The sequence below is a fragment of the Ambystoma mexicanum genome, chromosome 7q, assembly GCF_040938575.1.
Source record: "Ambystoma mexicanum isolate Mex_15411 chromosome 7q, UKY_AmexF1_1, whole genome shotgun sequence".
Lineage (NCBI taxonomy): Eukaryota > Metazoa > Chordata > Amphibia > Caudata > Ambystomatidae > Ambystoma > Ambystoma mexicanum.
Genome location: NC_090941.1, coordinates 74,480,743 through 74,505,089, shown reverse-complemented (window position 1 = coordinate 74,505,089; position 24,347 = coordinate 74,480,743).

Sequence of the window (24,347 nt, the reverse complement as noted above, 5' to 3'; positions counted from 1 at the left end):
GATGCGTCAGCACCTGAAGACCAGGTCTAGGGAGCCACACCCGATGAGGCAGCACATGAGGATGTTCTCTGGAATAAAGGCTTTCAGCTCCTGGAAAGTTCTTGTAAAATAAAAGCACTTCTGCAATGAAATAAAGTAAAAGCACTCCTGCACTGAAATAAAGAGTTCCTGCTCACATCTCTATTTGAGCCTTGTGCCAAAGGTGCCAGGATTGAGTCCAACCAAGGCCCCTGTGTTTATGGGTCCCAAAGGGACATAAGTGATTCAAGTGACCCATTGCCCCATCACTAGATGGTGTGGTTTTTGTGTTCTGGGGCCTGTGGCCATGACAGTACCAACCCCCTGTACCCCACCTTGGAAAACCTTCAACGGTGGTAACGGTTTCACTTAGCCATTCTGAATGCTCGTTCTGCTGGCAAATATTCTTCTGACATCTACCACCATCTTTAAGACTTTGATCTTGATGTCCTTGCTCTCAAGAGACGTGGGTCGATCTCAGCTCTGTCACTACTTTTGACTCCCTCCTCCTTCACGGCTGCAAGATCCTCTCTAAGCCTCTGCCCAACCGATCTGGTGGTGGAGTAGCCCTGATCTTCCCTGAGTGGGTCCCTACCTCTCTCATACCCACCCAGCCCTAGTCCTCCTTTGAAAGTCTTGTCTGCAAGCTTGGTGTCTCTCTGAATCTCTCTCTCTCACCCTTGCTAATATCTACAGCCCCCCTGGCCCTGTCTTCTGACTTCTACCTCTGAACTCCTCCTCCTTAGTGAATTCAACATCCACTGTGACTCCACTGTTCCTGCCTCTACACTCTTCCATGATCTCTGTACCTCTTTCTCCCTCACTATTTTCCCTTCCGGCCCCACCCACTCCACCGGACACACTCTTGATGCCTTCGTCCCTGCTGTTCTCCTGTTCTCCAACCCCCTCAATACTCCTCTCTCCTGGTCTGACCGCTTTCTCCTCGCTTCTCATCTGCAACCTCTCGGCCCCATGACTGAGCTACCACCAGCACTGCCTGCCTCCTTCGTGGTCATGCGACAGATGAAACGAGTGTCAGCTAGTGCTTTTGCCTCCATCTTCATTCCTCCTGATTGCCCTCCTCTGACTCTCCCACTGACTCTGTTCTTGCCAATCTTCATCTTGCTACCACTAACACTCTTCACATTCTTGCCCCTGTCATGAGGATCCGCCTGAAACCTGCCTCCATGCGTAACAGTTGATACAACTTCGATCTAGCCGCTGAACATAAGTGGCAGTCCTCAGGCTCATCCCCTCACAATCTGGCCTGCCGCCTAGTTCAAAGGAAATATCGTCTCTCTATCCATTCCAAGAAAAGGCCCACATCCAGGTCTGTATCTCTTATTAAAATAATAATTGTTCTTTTATAACACGCTTAATACCAGCAAGTGGTTTGTAAGCGTAGGATCAGGATTCAAACATGTGTTGGGCTTCCTTGTCTTGCTTCCAAGAGAAACACGTTGCCCATGAGCTATCCTTCCTCTCCTTCCCCTGTGGAGCTTCTAACAACACGGCTGAACTCTCCAAAATCTGCATGGAATTTACCAATCCATCTGCAGTCTCCTCCTCGCCTCTTCCCTCTCATGCCCTCTGTACTGCACTGGCTACCTATTTCACCTCAAAAACTCAGGACATTCTAACCTCTCTTTCTTCTTCCCCCTCCACAACTCCCCCTGTCCCTCTGTCCTCCTTGGCCTCTACTCCACCCACTCTCTCCTCCTTCTCACCTATCACAACGGTGAGGTCTCTAGAGTCGTCTGCTATATGAAGCTCTCCTCAAACAGAATCATTAAGGACAACATCTTATCCCTCGCTCTGGCTTATGCAACCATTCTTTAGCCTCTGGTTCTTTCCCTCCCTCCCTCAAGCACTCCCTTGTGCACCCCCTCCTAAAAAAAACCTCAGCCGACCCCTCTTGCCTGGCCAACAACCGCCCTATCTCTATTACACCCTTCCTTGGGAAACTCCTGGAGAAGTTGGTCTTACCCCAACTAACCCAACACACTGAGCTCTTTGGTTCTTTACAAACCATCAATCTAGATTTTGAGCATCAAGAGGAATGGAAACTGCTCTCTTGAACACCCATGAAGAACTGCTCTCAAACCTTGGCTCTAACTCTCCTACTGTTCTCATTCTCCTTGACCTCGCCTCTGCCTTTGACATCGTCAACCATTCTATCCTTATAAAGAGGTTCTATGATACCCTTGGTATCTCAGATCGGACACTGGTTTAGTTGACCTCCTTCATCACTGACCGCTTTCCAAGGTGCTCGTGGGCTCTTTTTCCTCCACCACCACTCTCTCCACTTGTGGTGTCCCCCAGGGCTCTATCCTCTCACCTTGGCTTTTTAACATCTACCTTGCACCTCTTGCTCACCCTATTGCTGTCTTCTCTCCTCATTTCCAGTGTTACGCGGATGACACACAACTCTTCTTGAAGGTCCCCTCTTCCCCCTCTTCTTCCTCCTCTATAATCTTTGGCTGCCTGTCTGCTATTCAGTCTTGGTGCACCTCCAATGATCTCTATCTTTTTTTTTCACACAAACCGTAACATAACAACCACACCCACATTAGGGTGCAACAACAATGCGCCATCCAAATTGACCCACCCGCTCTCTCCCACTTCCAGCCCTCCGAGTTCATCAGTGTGTTCACTCCTCCTCAGTATGTGACCGTAAATGTGCCAGACCCTGTGCTTGTGTGAGCTAGGAGTCTATGTCCTGGGTACTTTGCCTTCCCGACGAGGATGAAGCGGTGTCTTCTGCCTCATTGATTAAGTATGACACAAGTGGTCCCCAAATATCAGGGGGCCGTGCATGTTGGGGTAATGCCTTGATGAAGTCTGACTCCACATCTTGGCAATAGAAAATATCCTTGCGCCAGTTTGCCACTGTCGGGACTGGTCCCCGACCCCAGGACATGTCAACTCTCCTACCGGCTACAGTCATCAGAACTCCCGCTAGTTTCCTTATTGCCAGAGACAGTTGCCTGGTTATCCCGAGTAGTGCCACCATCGGAATGGGTTGTAGCTCTTCTCCCACTATTGCTAATGCAGTCTGCAGGACCTGAGTCCAGAAAGGGGTTAGCATGGGGCAATTCCATGCAAGGTGGAAGAGGTTGGCTGCTGAGGTTCCACATCTTTCACACCGCTGATGATTTTGGTTGCTGTTTGCACTTTTTGGTGGGGGTGAAGTATGCCTGGTGCAGGAAATTAAAATGATTTTGTTTGAGTCGTGAATTCAAAGCAATTTTTTGCGTTTGCCTTAGGCTGTATGACCATTCCTCATCTGGAATTGATATGTGAAGGGACCTTTCCCATCTTGTTTTCGTGCGTGTGTTGACAGGTACTGTGTCAGATAATAACAACTTGTAAATAGATGAAACAAGTCTGCCTTCACCCTGTGCCTGGATCACATTATGTAATAATTGCCATGTTGGTGGTTGTCGTGGGACTGTGGGAAAGAGTGCTTGAAAGGTATATTGGGTTCTGAAGTAAAGGAAAGTGTCTAGGGAGGTGTTGCTCCCTCTCTCAGATGCTTGTTGAGGTGTTATAAAAGTTCCTTCACTGAATAAATCCCCCAGAGTGATTATCTGAAGTTTCTCCACCCATTGATGAAAGACCCTCTCCGATGTCAGGGGGATCCCTGGTATGAATTTGATCGGGAGGAGGGGTGAGAATCTCACCTGAACGTTGTATTTTTGTACCATCCTCTTCCAGATCTCGTAGGTCGCAAGGACCACGTTCAGTGTGGTGTGGGGTACTGGGAGTTGACTGATAATGACTGCTCTCAATAAGTTGGGTGTTGCTAGGGCTCGTTCTACTTGAACGTGTGGTCTGACGAAGTGCGTGGTATACCACTGGCTAAGGAACTGCGCCTGGGCTGCCCAGAAATATCGTTCCAAATCTGGGAGAGCTAAGCCTCCGCTGGCAACCGGTAGTATTAGAGTTGAGTGTGCTACCCTCGCCGGTTTGCCCGCCCAGAGTAATTCAAGAACTAAACTTTTAATTCTCTTCAGGAAGGATTGTGGTATTAAAATAGGTATGTTGGCAAATAGATACAGTAGTTTCGGGAGAATCACCATTTTGACCAGTGACGTCCTCCCCCGTAAGGTCAATGGAAGCAACTTCCATCGGTTTACTTTCTCCTGCAATGAATTCACCACTGCCTCATAGTTATCTCTGAATATGTCCTGGTAATTCAGTGACATCAGTATCCCCAGGTAGCGAACCTGTGAGGTCTCCCATGCGAGGTGTTAGTCGTCTGAGAATGCCCTAGTGGCTGTGGTCAGCGAGAATATGATTGATTTATTATGATTGATTTTCACGCCAGATACTGTGCCGAGTTTAATTACCTCCCTCATGACTGGGTTTAAGTTTTCAATGGGCTCCTGAATAAATAATGCTACATCGTCTGCATAGAGGGATATTATCAGCTTGTGTCGGCCAATTGTGAGGCATCTATGGAGTTGATGAGATCGTAAATTCGACGCAAGGGTTTCCATTATTAGAGCAAATATGAGCGCTGAGAGCGGGCACCCTTGTCTGGTGCCCCGCTGAAGCTTAATAGGGGCAGACTTTGTTGATCCCAAGACGATGGTGGCTTGGAAGTTGGTGTATAACAATGAGATTAGTTCAATGAAACGGGCCCCTAAGCCTAATTGAGTAAGCACTGCGAAGAGAAAGGGCCACTCTACAGAATCGAAGGCCTTCTCTGCGCCGAGAAGGACTGAGATGGCCTGATGTGTGGGGTCAAGTGCCTCGATGATTCCGAACAGCCTTCTAATGCCAAAAGATGTGTTGCGACCAGGCACAAGTCCTGCCTGGTCTGTGAGCACCAAACCCGGCATCAAAGGGAGCAGTCTGTTCACTAGTATTTTTGCCAGGATCTTATTACCGAGATTGAGTAGAGAAATGGGACTGTACGATGTACATTCCTTGGGGGGTTTGCCTGTTTTGTGTAATAGGATTATATTGGCTTCGCAGAAGGACTGTGGGAGGGACCCGATTTTTAAAGCCTCATCTTACACTTCCGCAAGGAGGGGAGCCAGAGTGCTTGCAAAGGCTTTGTAAAATTCCCCTATAAGGCCATCCGGCCCGGGGGCTTTGGTGTTTGGAAGGGTTTTGATGGCTTCTAAGATCTCATCCGTCATGATAGGTTAGTTGAGGGGTTCACGCATTTCCCTCTCTACCCAATAAAGCTCTGTGTCTTCCAGGTATCTCTGTAGGGAGTCAGAGTTGGAGTTGTGTTTTGTGGTGTACAGTTCTTGATAGAAGGTTCTGAATTCTTCCACTATTTCTTCTTCTGTGTGTATTATCACACCTCGTTTAGTGCGTAACCGTTCCACCATCGTCGGCTTTCTATCAGCATTTATCAGTTTCGCAAGGAGGGCTCCTGGTTTTTGGCCTTCCCCCGTATTGACGGATCTGTCAGCCCCGGCCTAGTGTGGCTCTAAATGTCTGCAGTTCCTCTTTGAGTTCCGCCTGGGTCGTTTGTGCTGGAGCACTGGAACTCGAGACTCTTCAAACGTTCTTCACTAGTGGCTAGTTCATGCGTACTCAGTTTAAGGATGCCGTTCTCCTTAGTCAAGCACGCTCCTCTGACAAAGTGCTTTAGTGTCTCCCAGAGTGCGCCCGCCGAGGAAACTGTGCCCTGATTTATTTCTATAAACGGTGTAATCTCATCACGCAGCTCGGATGCAAACACCTGGTCTCGCAAAGATCCTGGCTTAAAACGCCGTAGTAGCAGGCATAATTTGGTGACGGAAGGATTGCAAATGAGAGTCACAGTAGAGTGATCGGAGAAGGTCTTGGGGAGAATTTGGCAGGGTCCTCAGCAGAATGAAACTCTCGTGGAGACCAACAGGTATCGATCCTGGAGCTTGTATTGTGTAATGCCGAGTGGAAGGTGTAATCGTGCTTCTCCCAGTTGCTATGTCTCCACACATCAACAAGATCGATGGCGCTGCAAATTTCTTGCACCTGGAGGCTGGCTTTGGATATTGGCGTTGCTGAGTTCTGTCACCTGTCTTTCAAGGATCTAGAGTAGTGTTCAGATCGCCTCCCCAGATGATCGTAGCAGAGCCTGTTTCTGTAAGGTGAGTGAGAACCCAGTCGAAATGATTTGCTCCATCTCCATTGGGGCCGTAGGAGTTGACGAAAATGACTTCTTCGCCTGCTAAAATTCCTCTTACCAAAACTGATCTGCCTTTGGAATCTCTTTCAGTTTTTATCAGGAGAAAGCCAGCTCTCCGACTTATCAGGATAGCAACCCCCTTGGTATATGATAAGTACGAGGAGAAGTACCTATAGCAGCCCCAGTTTCGGGCCTAGTGATGTTCTTTTCCTGGGAGGAGATGCATTTCTTGGATCATGGCCACATCCCCCTCGTGTCTCTTCAAGCATTGTAAGATTTTCCTTGTTTTGGAAGGGAGGTTGCCTCCTCTAATGTTCCATGTGGCGACTTTGAATTGTATATCTGGGTTCCTTTTTTAAGCTGCATGGTATTGTGGAGGATGTACACAAAGGGCCGCTGGTGATCTTCTTAATGTTCTGAAGAGGTGGTATGGCAATATATCGCTGCATGGAGGTCTGGCGGGGGTAAGCAGTCTGGTAGCGCAATTCCCAACCCATTCTCCCAATCCTTCCTTACACAGGCAATCCCCAACTTGCCCGTTTGTTTACCTAATCGGGGTGTGAACCGCATCGATGCATATTCGTCTCCCGATTACCCACCCTTTAACAATGAACTTGTAAGATAACTTTTGCTGTGCAAGGGGCACCAGGGGCTTCCCAAGCTGCGCGAACCCAGAGTACTTAACTCCAATGCAGGTTTCGGATAGGTTGCTGATCTTTGTAAATGGCATTTCCGCCATTGACCTTGGTTGAGTATGACATGTTCCTTTGGTTTCTTTCTCTCTGTGCTCGTGCATGGCAGGGATTCAGCCTGGGACAATCTGCTTTATCCAGGTATGCGTTTGTTTCTTCAGGTGTCTGGAAGAAATGGACTTTCCCACCATGCTGAACTCTGAGCCTTGCCAAAAAAAGCATTGAGTAGGCGATTTGGTTGTCTTTGAGCCTTTGCCTGGTGGCAGTGAAGGATCTCCTCTGACATTGCACTGCTGGAGAGAATTCTGGATAAAACTGAATTCTGTCTCCGTCGTGGTGTAGCTCTCCTTTTTCCCTAGCGAGTCGGAGAATTGCATCGCGGTCTTTATAATTGAGCAGTTTTGCAATTATTGGCCTTGGAGGAGCTCCTGGTACAGGTTTGGTTGCGGGGATTCTGTGCGCTCTGTCAACAACAAAAAGGCGAGATAGGGCCTTGTGGCCGTAAAGAGTGGTACATAGTGCTTCTACAAAGTCTTCCATTTTTGATTGTGGCTGATGATCTCTCACTCTGACGATTCTGATATTATTTCTCCTGGAGCGACCCTCCAAATCTTCACTCCGTGCGTTGCCCGCTTTCATTTGGGTCTCCAGTTGTGTCACCCTGGCCGCCAGGGCCACCGCGCCGTCATCTAGATTGGACACGCGGTGCTCTACCTCGTTCAGGCATTCAGTATGGGTGTCTAAACCATGTTGAAGGAGGTCGACTTTGGAGGAGAGGCCATCCATCTTATTATTCAAACTCCCTATGCCTGCCTTCAGGTCTAGCAGGAGTTCCTTAATGCCTGTAGAACATGACCCCTCGTCCATTTGGTGTGCGCTGTCCATCGTGGGCACTAAATCCTGCAGTAGTCTGGGTGTCTTGGGGGCTGATCCGGTCTCAAAGTTCAGCTTCCTCTGTGATCTATCAGTTTTACCCATTCTATACGTGCTGGGGGAGGTATCTCCATGCAGTGTTTGGTGGTTGTGGATGACCGTCGTGCTCCCAGCTGTAATTTTAGAGAGTAGGCATTACCTGCGTTGTGTAGTGGCGGGTAGCGGTCAGAGTACGACACTCTGGAGAAATGATGATGGTTGTGGCAGCCTGTATTGGTTTAGGTTGCCAATATGTTCTGCCTGTTATAACTTGTAAGCTCGCTAAAGGGTGGGGGATGGTCTCAGCCCCTGAGGCGGTGCTGCGCAATGTCCTCTTCTTCGTGCAATATGATGGAACCCCTGAGGCTGGATTCTCTCCTCCCCAATGCACAACTGTAGCTTCCAGGATGGTGTGCTCAGTCGGTAGTGTGACAGGCTATATGGGACCCAGGGTTTGACTCTTGATGCTGTCTGGACGGGTATGCGGTGCCACCAGCAGATGGGTCTAGAATTCTAACGCTTGCCCCCTCAGCATGCGCCGTACCTGTATTGTGCTGTAGGGTGACTGGTTCCCGCCACGGGACTCCGCTGGCCTCTCCGCGGCTTGTGCTGCCGAATCGCCGCAAGGGAGCCCCAGTTTACGCCTCCCGGAGCTCCCCGCCAAGCCCAGCTCTTCTTGCCTGGCACAGGGAAGAGGGGGTGTTATTCGCTGTGTCCGGCTCGGTAGTGCCGCTCTCCACTGACAATGGGGGAGGGAGCCGGGGTATGGTGTGCCTCTGCAGCCGGTCTGCCGCTTTGACTCCCCGCGCCCACAGAGACCAAGCCAACCGCTCCTGCAGCCCCCAGAGCGCGGCAGAGCCACCGGAGGTCCGTGACCACTGCGGTCGCAGGTCAGTGCAGCAGATTAGCTATGTCGCGTGGGGGAGCCTCTGCCCCAGCCCCAGAGGCTGGATCGCTGATGTGTTTCTCTGCCAAGCCTCTATAGGATAGAGTGGGCTGGGCCACTTTCCCCGGCTTGGTCCTCCCACGGCCCAGGGGTTGTCTCCGGGCCCCTGGCGACCGGCAGAGCCTCACTGGTCATTTCGGGACCCAGGCTCACGGGGTGTCATCCGCAGTCGTGGGATCGCCGATTTCGCCTCCAATTTTGCCGACAAGCAGGGCAGCACCTTGCCAAGGAGAGCGTTGCAGGGTCAGGGCGGCAGTACTCTGAAACATGCAGGATGGATCGGGATTTATTCCCGGCCGTGCGAGAGCTCACATAAATGCGGCCATCTTGGTTGGCTCTCTAGCGCCCTCTAATGATGTCTATCTTAATGCCAGTAAGACAGAGATTCTTCCTATCAGGACTACTGTTCCCCGTTTCCTTCCTGCACTCTGGCCACCTTCTATGGGCTCTCCTCCCTCTCCTTCCAATGAAGCGCATGAAACCAGGGGCTCATTTCTGACTCCTCTCTCTCGTTTACTCCTCATATCTTGGACCTTGCCAAGAAGGCCCACTTTCAACTTCACCTCCTTAGAGCCATTCTCCCTTTCCTCACCTCCCCCCAGAAGCTCAATGTCTCTAGAGCTCTGGTCTTCTCCGTGCTGGATTACTGTAACAGCCTCTTCCTCACCTGCCTCTTTCGTCACTTTGTCCTTTCAATTAATCCAGAATGTGGCTGTGAGACTTATCCTTGGCCTCAAGCCCAGGCACTGTATCTCTCCTGCTCTAAAATCTCTCCACTGGCTCCCGGTTGATGCCAGGATCAAAACATTAAGACCATTTCCATCATCCACAAGGCTGTCTGGGGCCTGGGACTAAACTACAGGCAGCTCTCTCTTACCAAATACTCTCCTTCCAGATCCTTTCTAATTTCTTGCTCCAACTCTCTGCTAATCAAATGTTTCTACAAGCAGAGAGCTGGGTGTAGATCTTCTCTTCTGCTGGCTCCCTCCTATGGAACACTCTGACTCTCTCACTCCGCCTTGAACCGGACACCTCAAGTTCTGCAAACAACTCAAGAGATTTCTCTTCTACTTCCCTCTCCCCTGCTCGTGCTAACCATCCCCTCTGCCGCTGAGATTGGCGGCCTGGTCCTGCAAGTGTCCTATAGGGTCCTGGCCTTCTGCCCAATCACCACCAGCACCCTCTCTGCGCACTGCCCTCTGGGACCACACCCACCTATCGGGACGTTTGCCTCCGCCCTGCACTTACCTTTTGGGCGGTAGACTTCCGACTTCGCTTGGGACATCCCCACCCATCTACTTACCTGTTGCCTCCTGTGAGGAAGGCAGGGTATCAAACAGTAAGACAGACACAAGTGATCACAGTTCAAGGGTGTTTATTGAACTTTAATTGGGTTTGAGAAATGCCTATCTAATCCTAAATCTAAAGATGGGAGCAAGCTATTACCATCAAATAATAATAACGCCGTCCTAGTCGAGTCTGTCAAAATAATTGCCTGTACTAATAAACCTATTGCCAATCATTACTTCTAAATATAAATAGTGTGGGAAACAATGTTATGCAAAAGAAAAGTGTTGAAGAAATGATATGTCAGGATATTCAAGCCACAGGCTCCCCTTCCCCACGTTTTCAGCATGGGATAAGACGGCACACTCGAGCTCAGCACACTCTCTGGCTTCTCTAGCACAAGGATGCAGTTCAAAACCTCAACATAAGGGCTTCTGTGCCAAAATCTCTTTGCCATTTAAAGTCTCTTATTTCAGAGGGCCTGATGAAACACAACAAACATTAAAGTTCCTTTCTTCTTAGGATTTCACATATACAACTTCTCGGGTGATTTGCTGTTCACCCTGGGTCCCCCTGCGCCGGACTCAGACCCACTTTAACACAAAATCTTGAATTGGTTTCCCTCTGCTGGGCTCGGACCAAATTTATCTACTTTTCCCAACTTTCTCTACTTCATAAAAATCAAAGACTTTCGACTGTGCTTTAGATTCTGCTTGATCCGTTGCAGGACCACTTCAGTTCACAATTACCTGTTCTCTTCTTGATATAAAATTGTTCTCCCTTTCACTTCTTCCACTTCTCATCTGGATACCTTACAGAGACCTTCTATTGATCACGCACGCAGTGCTGGACCACTCTGTCAAAGGTATTGTATCTTGCTTTTAAAGTTCAATCACTCATCAGCAGTTCAATTTTACTTGCATCTCTTATCACACGTGTTTCAACAATATTCGCTCCATACAATGTTGCTGCTTGCAACCTTTGCTTCAACACAGACTGGTTTTGTATTGGTCTCCCCAACTCGCCGGCTGTGTTGATTTCACTGACGCTGCTTTGTTCTTGGAGCCAAGGATGATACCACAGGGGCTTGTGCTTCTCCCCACCTTGATTATTGGTGTCAGAGGGCCCGGGTATCTCTAACACACAATGTAGGATACTTCAGCCCGGTTTCCTGGTCTTCGCTTTCTATTCTCGAGGTTTCTGAAAAGTAATGGTTCCTTGTCAAAAAGTTCAAGGGAACTTCCCTCCTTGCGATCCCCTTCTGTTTGCCATCTTTCTTCTCTCGTTCAGCTCCTGTCTCAAAACTGCTGTTTCCACGTGTGCTTTGCCTTGCTCAGAGTGTGCTCTTGTGCTTCACCTTTTATCCGTGTGGGTAAGCTTAATGGAAGTCAGGTGTGTGTGGTGATAAGTATTTGCCTGACCTCGCCTGACCATTGTATTGGGACACATCAGTTATACAGCTTGGGTGTTGGTCTGTTTTCTCTCATAGCAGACTGTCTGCGTGAAAGTGTTTGTGTTGTAAAAGGGGGTAGCGGTAGAGTTCCTAAATATCCCCCCCAGGAACTGGATCCAAAAGCGATGGTCGTGTCCTGGCCACCTGGATGACAGATCCCTGGGGACTAGTGGGTAAGACACCTTTCTCACACTGCATAACAGGCACCTCTAGCATCCCCCCCGCTGGGGGACCCTAATAGCACTTACCTCACCCAACTTTTTTCACTGCACTTGCATGCACTGAATGTCACAAGGCCTAGTAGGACCGCTGTTCGTTTCAATATATTAATTGTCATTTTCTTTGCTTATTTGATCCCTTGTTCCCTTCCCTTTTTGCCTTGTGGCGCTTTAAAATACTGTCTTGTTGTAATAGCGGCTTACAAATATCCAATTAATAAATAAATTCCCCTATTTGTGTACAATTTCAGTGGGAGTCTCATCCAACCCACAAGCCATTTTGAGGTTGCATTAATGACACTTTGTTGAAGGATCCTGTCTATCAAGGATCAATCTTCACTAGCATCACTCAATATTTTGAAGAGAATTCTAGGAAGGAGACTCCACTGGAGTTCCCCTGGGAAGCATTTAAACCCAATTAAGAGGGAATTCATTAACCAAGCCTCTCAGAGGAAGAGAGCATTGTTGGAGGAGATCGAGGGTAGAAGCAGGGGTCTGGAAAACCAATAAAAACAACATTCACTGAAGCAAACGTTCAGGAGGCTACACACAGCTAGGGTGATTCTGAAGGCCATATGGGCTACAAACATTTCTAATCTAATGCTGAGAACCCAACACTTTTATTTTAGCACATCCAATATGGCCTCACACCACCTGGCCTAAAAATTGAAAGCCGAGCACGCAAGGAACTCCATGGAGTTCGGCTGCAATCTTACATAGCTTCCCCGCTTCTTGTGTGGACTTTCTTGAAATTTCGTATGGGGCTAGGTGGTCATCCTTTCACCTGCTGAATTTCCCTGCTAGGGCTTGAATCCCCCCTGTGCTGGTCTCTTGCATCCCGGTTACACTAATGGGGCTAGCATAGGCCTCAATAGTGTTGCAGTCCCTCATTTCTCCCTCAGGAGCCCTTCATTTTGTCAAAGGGGCCGCAGGGTTTGTGCTGGTAGGTGTGATATGTCCTCCATTAACCTGCTTGACTGGCTCTGAGTCTTTTTCTTTTCTATCGGTAGATATTGGTGTTTAAAAGACTTAAGTAATATGTAATACCTCAATTTCGCTTATTAGCTCTTTTGCATCGTCTATGGATTTCATTATTGTTGTGGCCGTCATTGGCTTTTTTGGTTCTGGTGCAAAGAAGGCTAAGGTGGAGCATGTTGCTTTCTGTTTGTCCATGTTGGAATTGCCCTACTCACTGGTATGTGTAATTAAGCACAATACAATATGAAACATTCTCCTACTTAAATAAGTTAATAAAGCATGATATACATATAGATGATTATTCCTCATCAAACAATTAAAACAACTAAAAAACATCTAAAGTTTGGGCCTATTTTGGCGGTAAGGTTGATTGTTTCTTATCCCTTGACCTTTATATCTAGCAGGCACTGTTGCAAGGTAGAGACCTGCTATATGAGTCAAAGTAGTGCATAAGGTGCAAACACTATTTAAAGTGCAGTTGGATTCATTGCAATCAATATGTCAACTAAAGATACTTGGTCCTCTTAGTTCACTTGGTTTGCAGCCGTGTATCCTATTTCCTATTTCCAGTGTGGTAGTGAGGATCCAGAAATACAGGTGTGCATGGTCAGAGGGGTACCTGATTGGCTTAGTGGGCTTTCACAAGTCTACCCCCCCCTTTCCCCTGGTTGCCTTGTCCTTATCCAGTGACGGCATTGAAGAGACTTATGTGTACATATACAAATAGAGTAACAAGTGCACCAGTGCAGGGGATACAAATATAAAACAATATAAATATAAAATATCCCTCGAAATGTTGGCACTTTTTGCTATTTTCCATTATACTGCTGCTTGTGGAGGCTAGTGCAAAACCTTATGAGACCAAGGGAATGTCCGACCGGCTTGGTGGGAGTTTACAAGTCCGTCTTCCACCCCCTTGACCTCCTGTGGTAATTTAGAGATAGTAGCACTTATAGGCACTTGATGTCTTCCGCCACGTGTAACGATAAGCAAGGTAGGTTTGAAGTGTAACTTATTGTCTGGTCTCCTTTATTAATTCTATCCTGCGCTTCTACTCACATAATGATGAAATGGGGCCAATTTGTCATCTTCATCATAATTTCAGCTTAATTTTGACTTCCAGCGTCGGATAGAAAACAAAACTGTTGGGCAGTCAATCATTCAGCTTTCCTCTAGTTCCCTCAGTGTGATCCCCTGTCTGTTCTGCCCCAGCCATACCTCGAGCCCTCCGGACAGTGAAGCTCCTATCATACCTCATGCACCTGCAGTGCTGTACGGATCAGCCCTTTATCCTTTTAGCCCTCAGCGAGGCCCTTTATGTCTGGCGCCGGCAAACTGCCCTCACCGCCTGATGCATCCAGACTGCCCAAACTGCTCCACTGGTTCTTTGCTGCGCTCTGATTGAGAGCGGTTATAGCAGTTATAGCAGCATGGCGTGGCATAGAGTGGGGTGCAATGAAGCAGACTGCTAAAACAGCTCCTTTGGCACCCGATCTGCTTATTTGGGCTTATTTTACATTATTTATAAAAGCAAATACTTCATTTGTAGTATGAAGTGAGTGACAAGTATAATGCAAATGGAAAATTATTTGTTTTTTGTGCCAACCATTTTACTTTTTAGAACTGGGAGTGTAAGGGAAATCCCAAAATCGAATAAGAAAAATCATTGTTATAAGCACGGCTGACATTCAAAATGGCTTCTGAAAATGGCTGCATTTATAGTAAATATAAGAAGAGGAATGACAACAAATTTTACATTGGGTATCGTCATTTGTACCACAGGTGAATCTATACAATACCTTGCCCTATTGGCTTACTGTACCCTTGTGACCATGCCAAGACATCTGTATATTAATTAATAGACATTGAGATAATCTTCCGTTCCATGATGCTGATTGGACACTATGTTTTATAATTTGTATTCTCTGGACTTAATAGTTGATTGGCTGTTTCAGGAGTGAGTTACTTAATGAAATTCAACCAATCCCTGTGTGAGATGTGACAGTGTGACACAAAAATTATAACTTTTTTAAAAATTATTATTTGTTTTGGTTTATTTAAACCTTTACAAAATATTTAATCAAACAATTAATTAAAAAAATTACTAAAACATTAAAACTACAACACAACATAATCTGTGCAGATATAAATTACCTATGAATTAAATATACCGATATAACATTTGAACTATTAAAAGATAATCAAATCAAATAGAAAATATCCATTACATACCAATACTAACAAATCCAAATATTACACCGCTCTTCATTAACAAGGAATCGTTAATACGACTTAAAACAATCTTAAAACATAAAAACAGATGAATTCCTCAGAATAAAATCTCAAGGTATTTCCGTACCAACAATTAACATACATCACAAATGTTTTTCCGAAAAGCAGTGACACGTATCCTCAAAACAGTTGAGTTGCCATGTCTCATTTGGTACCACAGTAGATCTCTATTCACACAATATAGATGTTCAACAAATTGACCAAAATATAAGATTCGCTGACTGACAAGAGCAGGGCATATAAGTAAAATATGCTCCAGAGTCTCCTCAGTATCTACACTCATACAGAATATGCACCACTTCCATGAGTCAGATAATAGATTCCAATTCTTTAGTATATAGTTTGTCTTCACCACATTAGTCCTAAATCTCATAAATTTGTTTCGTAGATTTCTACACGGGTATTTAACCAGGTAACCTTCAATTACAGGAAAGAACTTCCAAAAAGAATACATCTGATTATATATTTTAGACTGCATTACAATTTGAGTAGTTTGTTGCCAATCCTCACTTTTCAGAATCTTTTTCACTTTCAAAGGGTTAGTCCATAGCAAATCAATAGAGACACCCAATTTAGAGAGTAAGTTTTCAATATGGCCCTTCATTTGATTACGGAAGCCATTTGTCTGATCCATACCCACAGCTGTATAAAGGTTCTCTTCTGGATTTAAACATTTTCTCCACATAGTATTTTTTTCCACATAATAACCGATTTCAGGGATTGGAGACCTACTTCGTACCTAATGATCTCCATGGGTACACATTTTGGTAGAAAGTATAGAATTCCTCTCCATATTGAACTTTCTAAAGTTTTTACAAGGTTATTAGAGTCTAGATCATTGAACTCCATACCATACAGTAATCTTGGAATGGCTTTCGTAATATAAAAGGCCCTCAAAGGAACTAATGTGAATTTGCAATATTTAGTCTCCAGTCTTCGCATTTGTCGAAGCGTCATTTCAGCCTTTGTTTTCATTTGACTTTTTATTGTTGTTAATGAGCCGGAGCCTATAATGGAGTAACCCAGATATTTAAATCCGTTTTGACATTTCATGCGTTTGCCCTCACAGTACCATGTATATCCGAGCAGATTTTTTTAATGTCTGCCCAGGCATACAATAGTTGTTTTAGATGCGTTAATTTTTAGATGTAGTTCTGTCACAAATATCACAAACGCATCTATCATTCTTTGCAGTCCAATTTTCGTGCAGTCTAATAGCAAGAAATCGTCTGCATAAGCCAGCCATTCAAAACATTTGTTACCAAGCTTTGGTGCAACCAACCCTTTTTTCATTAATGCCTTGTTGGCTCTGCACGCATATAGATTAAACAAAGTGAGTGCTAGCATGCAGCCTTGTCTGAGTCCATTAGATATATCAATCAAGGCAGAGCCTTGGTGTAAAGCGCTCTATAAATAAATCAATCAATCAATCAATCTCTGAAGTTAGAATCCCTTCTGAATTTAACCTTACTTTTATCTTGGTTTCAGAGTATAATTCAATAATTATCTCTAACAGATGTTTAGGCATATTCAAATCTCTCAATAGACACCATAAAGTAGGACAATCAACCAAGTCAAAAGCTTGACTCAAATCAATAAAGGCAACATAAACAAAATTCCCATTTTTCATTAAAGCCTTTGATTGGAGACTTCTTAAAATGAGCCCCCCACAATCTGTACCAGTATTTTTTTTTTAAACCAATTTGCTTAGGATCTAATATATTGTTACATTTAATCCATTCTTGCATTTTTTCAAGCACAATTGATGCAAAGATCTTTAATTCAGGGTCGGAGATCGCTATTGGTCTATAGCTTTCCAGAGATAGTCTAAAACCCTTTTTAAATACTGGTAGTACTAGGGCCAATCTCCATGACTTGGGTATATTCCTAATTTCTAAGATGTTTTCATATAATATGTGTATGATTTTGGCCCAAAGTTCAGTATTGGTCTTTAAGATCTTATTTGAAAGATTATTAGGGCCCAGGGCCACAGAATTATTTGATTTTCTAATGAGCCAAGATATATTTGGCATGGATATATCCAAGGACCATTGACTCCTTTTACTATTGTCTCCCAGAACGGTTGTTGTACTACAACTATATATTTTAGTAAAATGTTCATTCCATCTTTTTTCACTAATTATAGTATGTAGCAGTTCTTTTGTGGAAGTTCCATGGAGTTTATGATGTACCAAAAGTTAGATGAATGATTATCTCTCATTGCATGCAACATTTTTTCTCCATCATTTTCAGCTTGTATCCCCCTGTGATTTATTAACCAATTCTTATAATGTTGTTTGATTTTTTTTATCTGTTAAAATGACTGAGAGTCAACATTTCCTTTTTTACGGATTAACCGGACATCCCTCCTCATTGACCGCTTCTGGTTTAGTACCTCAAGGTCAAAGCAATGCTCATGCTTAAGACTCTTTTTAGTAACTCGTCTATCACAAACTCCCGATTTAGATATAATATCCTTTAAGTGTCTCGAAAAAGTATTCACTGACAGTTTATGAATGCGATGCACAGGGGACATTTCCTCAAAGTCCTGCACCATTACTGATGTAAATCTTAGTGTTTTATGAAAGGTCCATCTAATTCTATTGCCCCCAGCATTCACCCACAATCCCTCTGTATAATAAGATGTATCTATTACTTCACATATATTAAATAAGTCAACATGAAGCAAAGTGTGATCACTAGTAGGCATCTCAATCACTGCAAGATTTGAAGTATATTTATCTAATCCTACTGAGACAAAAATATAATCTAAAATACAAATACTGCCCTAGAATGCCACGTATGAAGTTTATTCTTAAGCATTACTAACACCATAATTTTAATTAGGTTTAGCCAAAGTGCTCCTCAAAGCTTGGGGTTGCCTGCCTTATTTGTATTTAAAGGAGTATTAGCCATTAGAACACTCCCCTCCATTTGATCAATATTGCAATCTGCATTCAGATCACCCGCAATAATTATTAATCCATTCTCATTCTCTGCATGCCACACATCCATTCTCTTTATCAAGTTGTTCATTTCTTGTTCTAATTGTAAATCCGAATATTTCAAAGGATTCCAATATACATTAATAATGCACAGTTGCACATATCTTTCACCAAATTTGAGTTCATATGATACATACATTAGCGAGTTCAAACTTGACCATTCTTCAATTTTGGTGGCCTGACGGATTGTTTACACACTATCATCAATCCACCCATAAGTCGAACTTTGATGCCATTTGTAGCATATAGTTGTGTTACTTCAAAGCCTTCCCAAAGAAAGTCACAGGTAGCCCATGTTTCCTGTAGAAGTATCAGATCATACAATTGTAGAGCATCTGTTACCTCTGTATTAAATATCAAATTGCCATGACCCCCTGAGTTCCAACATGCCACCCGACCCTTCTGGCCTTGCTAGAGAGGCTTCCCCATTTCTCTCAGGGAGTTAATAGACTCCCTAAGGGAAAGTGCAAGCCATATCCAGTCTTGCTTGTCCCGCTCATCATTTTTTGTAGTATTGAGGGTATTACTATCAGCCCCAAATACCCTGCCTTCCCAGGCATTTATTGAGGGTCCCTTTACATTGATCCCCTGTAAAGGCGAGTTATACTGGGAAAGATTGAATCCTCTACATTGAAGTGATTCCACCTCCTTTAGCATTAAGTTTCTTAACAATGGAGAGGGAATCACTAACCTCACAAAGTCGAACCTCTTCTTATGTATAAAATCCACCAAAATTATATCAGCTGATGAAATCAATGAGAGTTCAGGGATGGCAGCGAATAGTGAGAGAATACATGGTCGATTTAGACTAATTTTATTTCCATCCTCAAATAATGTTGTTAATACGAGGCTGGATTGATTAGGTAATGCCGGTTTTCTTAGATCGTAGTCCAGATTTACATTAGCTAACAATTCTTGTGTTTTTTGTTTGACGGGCATAGAATTCATGACATTTTGCTTATACTTAGACGGAGGTTGCCATCCATTATCAGCAAGAGTTAGTTTATCAGTAAGAATTTTTTTGACTATGTTGGCTATTTCTTCCTCATTGGCTATAATATTTCGAAATGTAGTAGATAACCCCTTATTTTTTTTTAAAAAAAGGGTTCAATGGAGGGGACCACTGACGAAAAGTATCTGGTAGAAGTAGGAGCAACATCAACCGTATCTGTTTCTTTAGGCCGGACGTCATGATCTAAATCTGTATTGATCTAACATACCTCTGGTCTGTTCTTTTCACTCACATTTGGGGAGTTTAGAGTCGGTTCAGTGATTGTTTTTTCTTTTATGTTATTTGCTGTGTTAATTTTTACTTTAGATCTTTTGGTCGGGTTTACACTGACAGGAAGTGAGTTAAGACTTCTGCCATTCCCAGCGAATTAGCCTTGAATATTTCAAAAATACCCTATCCAGTTTTTAGAGTTGATAGTTGAGAATCAAGATCACAAGATTCTCTTTTTTTCATTACTTCCGACTTCCCTGTTTGCATTCCAGGGGCCAGTAAGGAGGAAAAATAATGTCTCAGTTCTGGAGAAGAGTCTGTATTGTGCCGGTCTCTTCTCCACTGCCTCATCTTCTTCCTTTGAAAAGTAGTTGGATCTTTTTCTTCTCCTCGCTGTTCATGAGTCCATTTGTCCTGTGGTTATCAGGGACACTGCAGGAGGCTGGGACTGCCTCTTGGGCAATTCTACATGCCGTTCTGGGATCAACAATATGGGGGCATCCAAAGTCACCAGGGAGCATAATCCATTCCATGAGGGAGGGGGCAAATAAAAGTAATCCTTGGTGCCACATTGCCACAGAAAGTCCATGATTTTGGCTGTTCCCTTGTTCAGAGCTGGCATCACATAGGTTTGATTGCAATTGGTGATTGAGCCAACGGGCATGCTTCCTTTGCCCCTGAAATAAAACGAAGATCGAGTGAGTTTCAGTACTTTTATAGGTTTATCATGTTAATGCAGACTGGTAAGTTCACATGTGATGCCCATCCATTTCTACAACTCTCATCTGTTTTACATATCGCTTCTTCTGTGAATCCCGTTAGTCCCTCTGCATTGAATATCACTTGCCCCTTCACCCTTTTCTTGTTCAAATATGTTGCTCCCCCTATCAGCATTTGCGGTTTTGCAAAACATTATTCACCTTCATTTTCTCCCTTTCCTTTACATTCTTCTTCAGATTTTTCTTCCAGTCTTATTCATACTGTGTGTCCCTGAAACTGCCCCTGCACGATGCAAAGTACTAAATGTGCCAAGCACTGTGCCTCTAAAGTTGGCACTTCCTTAGATAAGCACAGTCTGGAGGTGCCAAACACATGTGGGATACGCCGACATATGTTATTTCTAAAAGCCACTACATTTACTACTTCAGTATCGTTATTTGTTTTACCTTTAATAACTAAACTCATCAATTTCATTAAGGTAAAGGAAAGAAGGAGAGAAACGAATAGACAACATATCCCTATAAACACATTCTTAACATTTTTGCAATTGGATTGCAATCATTTTAGCTTCCTGACTGTTGGCAGCTGCAGTGGCTCTTCATTGCCCGAAAGGTTTCATTCTCCTAATGTAGTTTCTTATAGACATTTAATATTTGTACCCAACTTTTGGGTGCTGATTCTTGTTCGGGCCTCACTGTCTGTTGCGATTCAGTGCTGCAGTGTTGTGCTGGTGTCTTTGTGCAAATTAGTCAAGTGCACCCAGACGTGACGATTCTTTAACTTTGATGCAGTTGGTGTGGCTCTCTTCACTTCGTAGGGTCCTGTGGACTTTGGCTGATTGCAGCGATGCCTGTGCTCTCTAACATAGACTTGTCAACTTGCTGTAGCTGAGGGAGTTCTTCTGTCACTGTGCCGTGTTGGTCTATTGAGCTTGTTGGTGCACTTTGATGTTAATCTGGGAAGATATGAGTTTAGCACAAATCGACATGTTTTTGAGACATACATTAAATTCCCCCCCAGGCAAATCTGCAATTCTATGTGCATAAGACACTGTGTGGGCGCAGCCGGGGAATGCATCCTCCTTACTGTCACCACCTAATAAGGTGACAGGTGGTGGTCCTTGCTTGGCCAGTTTCACAGTCTGAACACGGCAAGAGGCAGGCAATAGAGCCAGATCTTTTTCAACGTATCACAAAGCTTTGCTAACTTTATCTTAAGTAAACAATTAAAACCTTCTGCCACCCCATTTGCTGGTGGGTGGCGTGAAAAACCAGAGGGTGTTTCACGGGCTAATCCCCAGAGATCCGGTACTCAGGTGGCCAGGTAAAGGCATTTTGCTTTTGGACCCCCGATCCTGCGAGAGAGGATCACCTGGGCAGGGGCTCCTTGGGTAGTGGGGCTGAAGCACCTGAGGTGAGATATGGCATCCCTTGTTTACCCTAACCCATCTAACCCATATCTCTGCTTGTTTTATGGGAATAATTCCTCCCCACTTTACTACATTGACAACACTACTGAGCCGAGGAAGATGAGGAATGAGGGCAGGAGGATTACCTCTACTGACTTGCAATGGCTATGTCCCTCTAATAAGATCAGGCAGAGTCAGGCGCGTAATGCAAATTACATAAACCTGCCACTTGTTAACACTCCCTGTCAGGATAAAAGGTGGCGCACACAGGCACACTCTGAACGAGGCTGGGTGCAAAAAGGAGCCACTCTTTCAGGGCTGATGCGAACCAGGCTATGGAAGTTGGAAGGCCAACAGGCTGATCGGATTCTGTGCAGAACGAGGAAAATCCAGGTGAGAATTCTATCCTTAGGGAAGCTGAAAACAAGTGGGCAGAAAAGAGAAACCTTCAAAGTGCTTCCAGGCAGCCCGCTAACCTCCCGGGTGAACGACAGAGTTGGGGAGGAGCAGAGCAGGCAGTTATTGAAGGCACACAAAAGCCTGGTTTGTGTTACGAGTAAAAGAGAAAGATGTAACAAGAATTGAAAGTTGCACGTGTGCCGATCAAATTCATAATGAAGAGAACGACGATTGAATGCTGATCAAAATATACAAAGTAACAGATTGGTCCTGCAGAGTGGAGTCGCACATTCAAATGTCTCTGTGAAATGTTTTAAGTAATGGAAAGCAGGAAACGAAGGCAAGAAATTAACTGCGAGAGTTGATTGAGTGAAAATAAATCTATATGAACTTTGGAGATTGCCAAAAGGGCAAAAGTAAAGAGAACATGAACTTTAAAAGATGCCAAGAGGGCAAAAGTAGAACTAAAAATACCAAGGGGCATTGTTGACGCGTGTGAACTTTGAGAGAAGCCAAGAAGCAAGAATAAGACTATAAATACCAAGAGGCATTTGTGTTGCGTGTGAACTTTGAGAGATGCCAAGAGGACAAAAGTAAAACTACAAGTACCAAGAAGTATTGGTGTTGCATACGAACTTTGAGAAATGCCACGATAACACAAGGAAAGATCATAGTACGAACTACAGGTACCAAGGAGCATTGGTATTGTGAAGGATGTTGATTGCATTAATTGTTTAAAAGGAGGTTGAAGTGGCTATGCAGAGGTTCATGTAAAATCTTTGCAGTTTCAAGTCTTCGACAGTAAAAAGAAGATAAAGATAAAACGTGGGGAAGGGAACCCCCGCTCGAGCCCGGTGGAGGGAAGCCTGTGCGGAACTGTGATGAAGTAAAGTGTTGAATATGAAAGGAGAGGCAGGCTCGAGCCCAGCAGTGGTAAGCCTATGTTGAATAATGGCAAAGTGAAAGCCGAGAAGAGAACTGTGTATTTGTGGTAATGCGGGCGACACCTCCAGAATTGAATAGACTGTTAAAGTTTGAAGCCCAAACCTCAATTGTTGAATTGCACCAGCAAGCTAGAGGGTGCAGGACTGATAGAAGTGTGCCATCCACCTATCATTATTGAGAAACTCGCGAGACCCCGTGTCTCTGAACTTGGGGAAGCGAGCTGTTACGTAAGCCATTCTGACATTTCTGTTAAGACACTATTTTTCCTTTTTGTATTCCCTTACGCATTTGTCATTTGAGAAGGAAGGCAAGGTTAGGTTTTCTTAGTATAGGCCTTTCTTTTGACTAGACTGACTCCATGGTCGAGGCTACTCCCATTTTAGAGTTAGAGCCAGTTAGGAATTTCACCAACCCCAGTAAACTACAAACTAATAGCTTTTTGAAACTTGCATCTCTTGTGTCTGTGTCTACTGTTGATACCATGCCTTTGTTACAGTGGTAAGCAGTGTATAGCTTGTTTCTGTTAGCTAGTAATCTTGTCACCTTATTGAATAACTAATTTACAAAGTGAGGTCCATTATCAGATCTCAATGTTTCACAAATTCCCCATCTGGGGAGCACCTCGCTCACAAGGAACCTTGCTGCAGATTTGGCATCTGCATTCACACAGGGTCCTGCTTCGATCCAACTGGAATATGTGCACACTACTACTAATATGTACCTGTAAGTGCTGCACCTATTCACCATATTAATATAGTCTATGTGGATCTCCCGGAAAGGCCCTGAGTTGCGAGGTAATGGTGCTTTAAGTGTCTTGAATGTATGGCCTGAATGAAACTTGTCGCATGTGATACACTTTGCCGCAAATTTGTCGACTTGTTCAGCCAAATTAAGCACAAACCAGTCCTCACTAATGTCAGCAGCAATGTGCTGCTTGGGTGCATGCGTAGGGAACTGAAGTTGCTCAATGGCAATGTTCAATAACTCTATGGGTATTACTACTTTGCCTGCGCTTTTTTGTCTCTTTATGATGTCGATGGGTGACAGGCCACATCCCCTTTTTACCCATATTGCCTTTTCTTCATGTGGGGCTCTTTCTTGGAAGTCAATGATGTGTTTCTTTTGATAACGCACTGTTAGCTTCTGGAAGTCACCCTTGTTGCACTTCTGTGACAGGCATTTGACTTTCCTCTGGAAAGGGCATTTAAACAGCTGCGTTTCCACGTGAAATCACATCGTTCCCTTCGTAGCGCGCTGCACACTTCACGATGGCTACATGAAGGTGAACTTTTAATGCTTCTATTAGTCCGGCTAACAAGATCACATGTTGGACTGGTGACCCATCCGCCCTTATTTATCATCTTCTCTTCCACCTTGATAAGCCTGGATGCACTGTAGATGTCATGTATGCTGAGTCTGTATAAATGGTGACATCCTCATCTGATGCTGCCTCTATCACTTCTATGAGTGCTACAAGTTCTGCTGCTTGTGCTGAAAAGTATGGGGGTAACCTCTGTTGCATCACTATTTGAAATTCTTCTTTCTGGTCCTTCACGTATCTTCTTACTGCTGCTCCAGGGTGTCTTTGGCCACTCTCTTGGTCTATACTCCATGACCCATCCACATAGAGCACTTCTCCTGTGTCTAGGGCGTCTTCACTCACCCTGCTGTATTTGTCAGTCTCTCTTTCATACTGTCATGCATCAGCCCTGGAGGTTC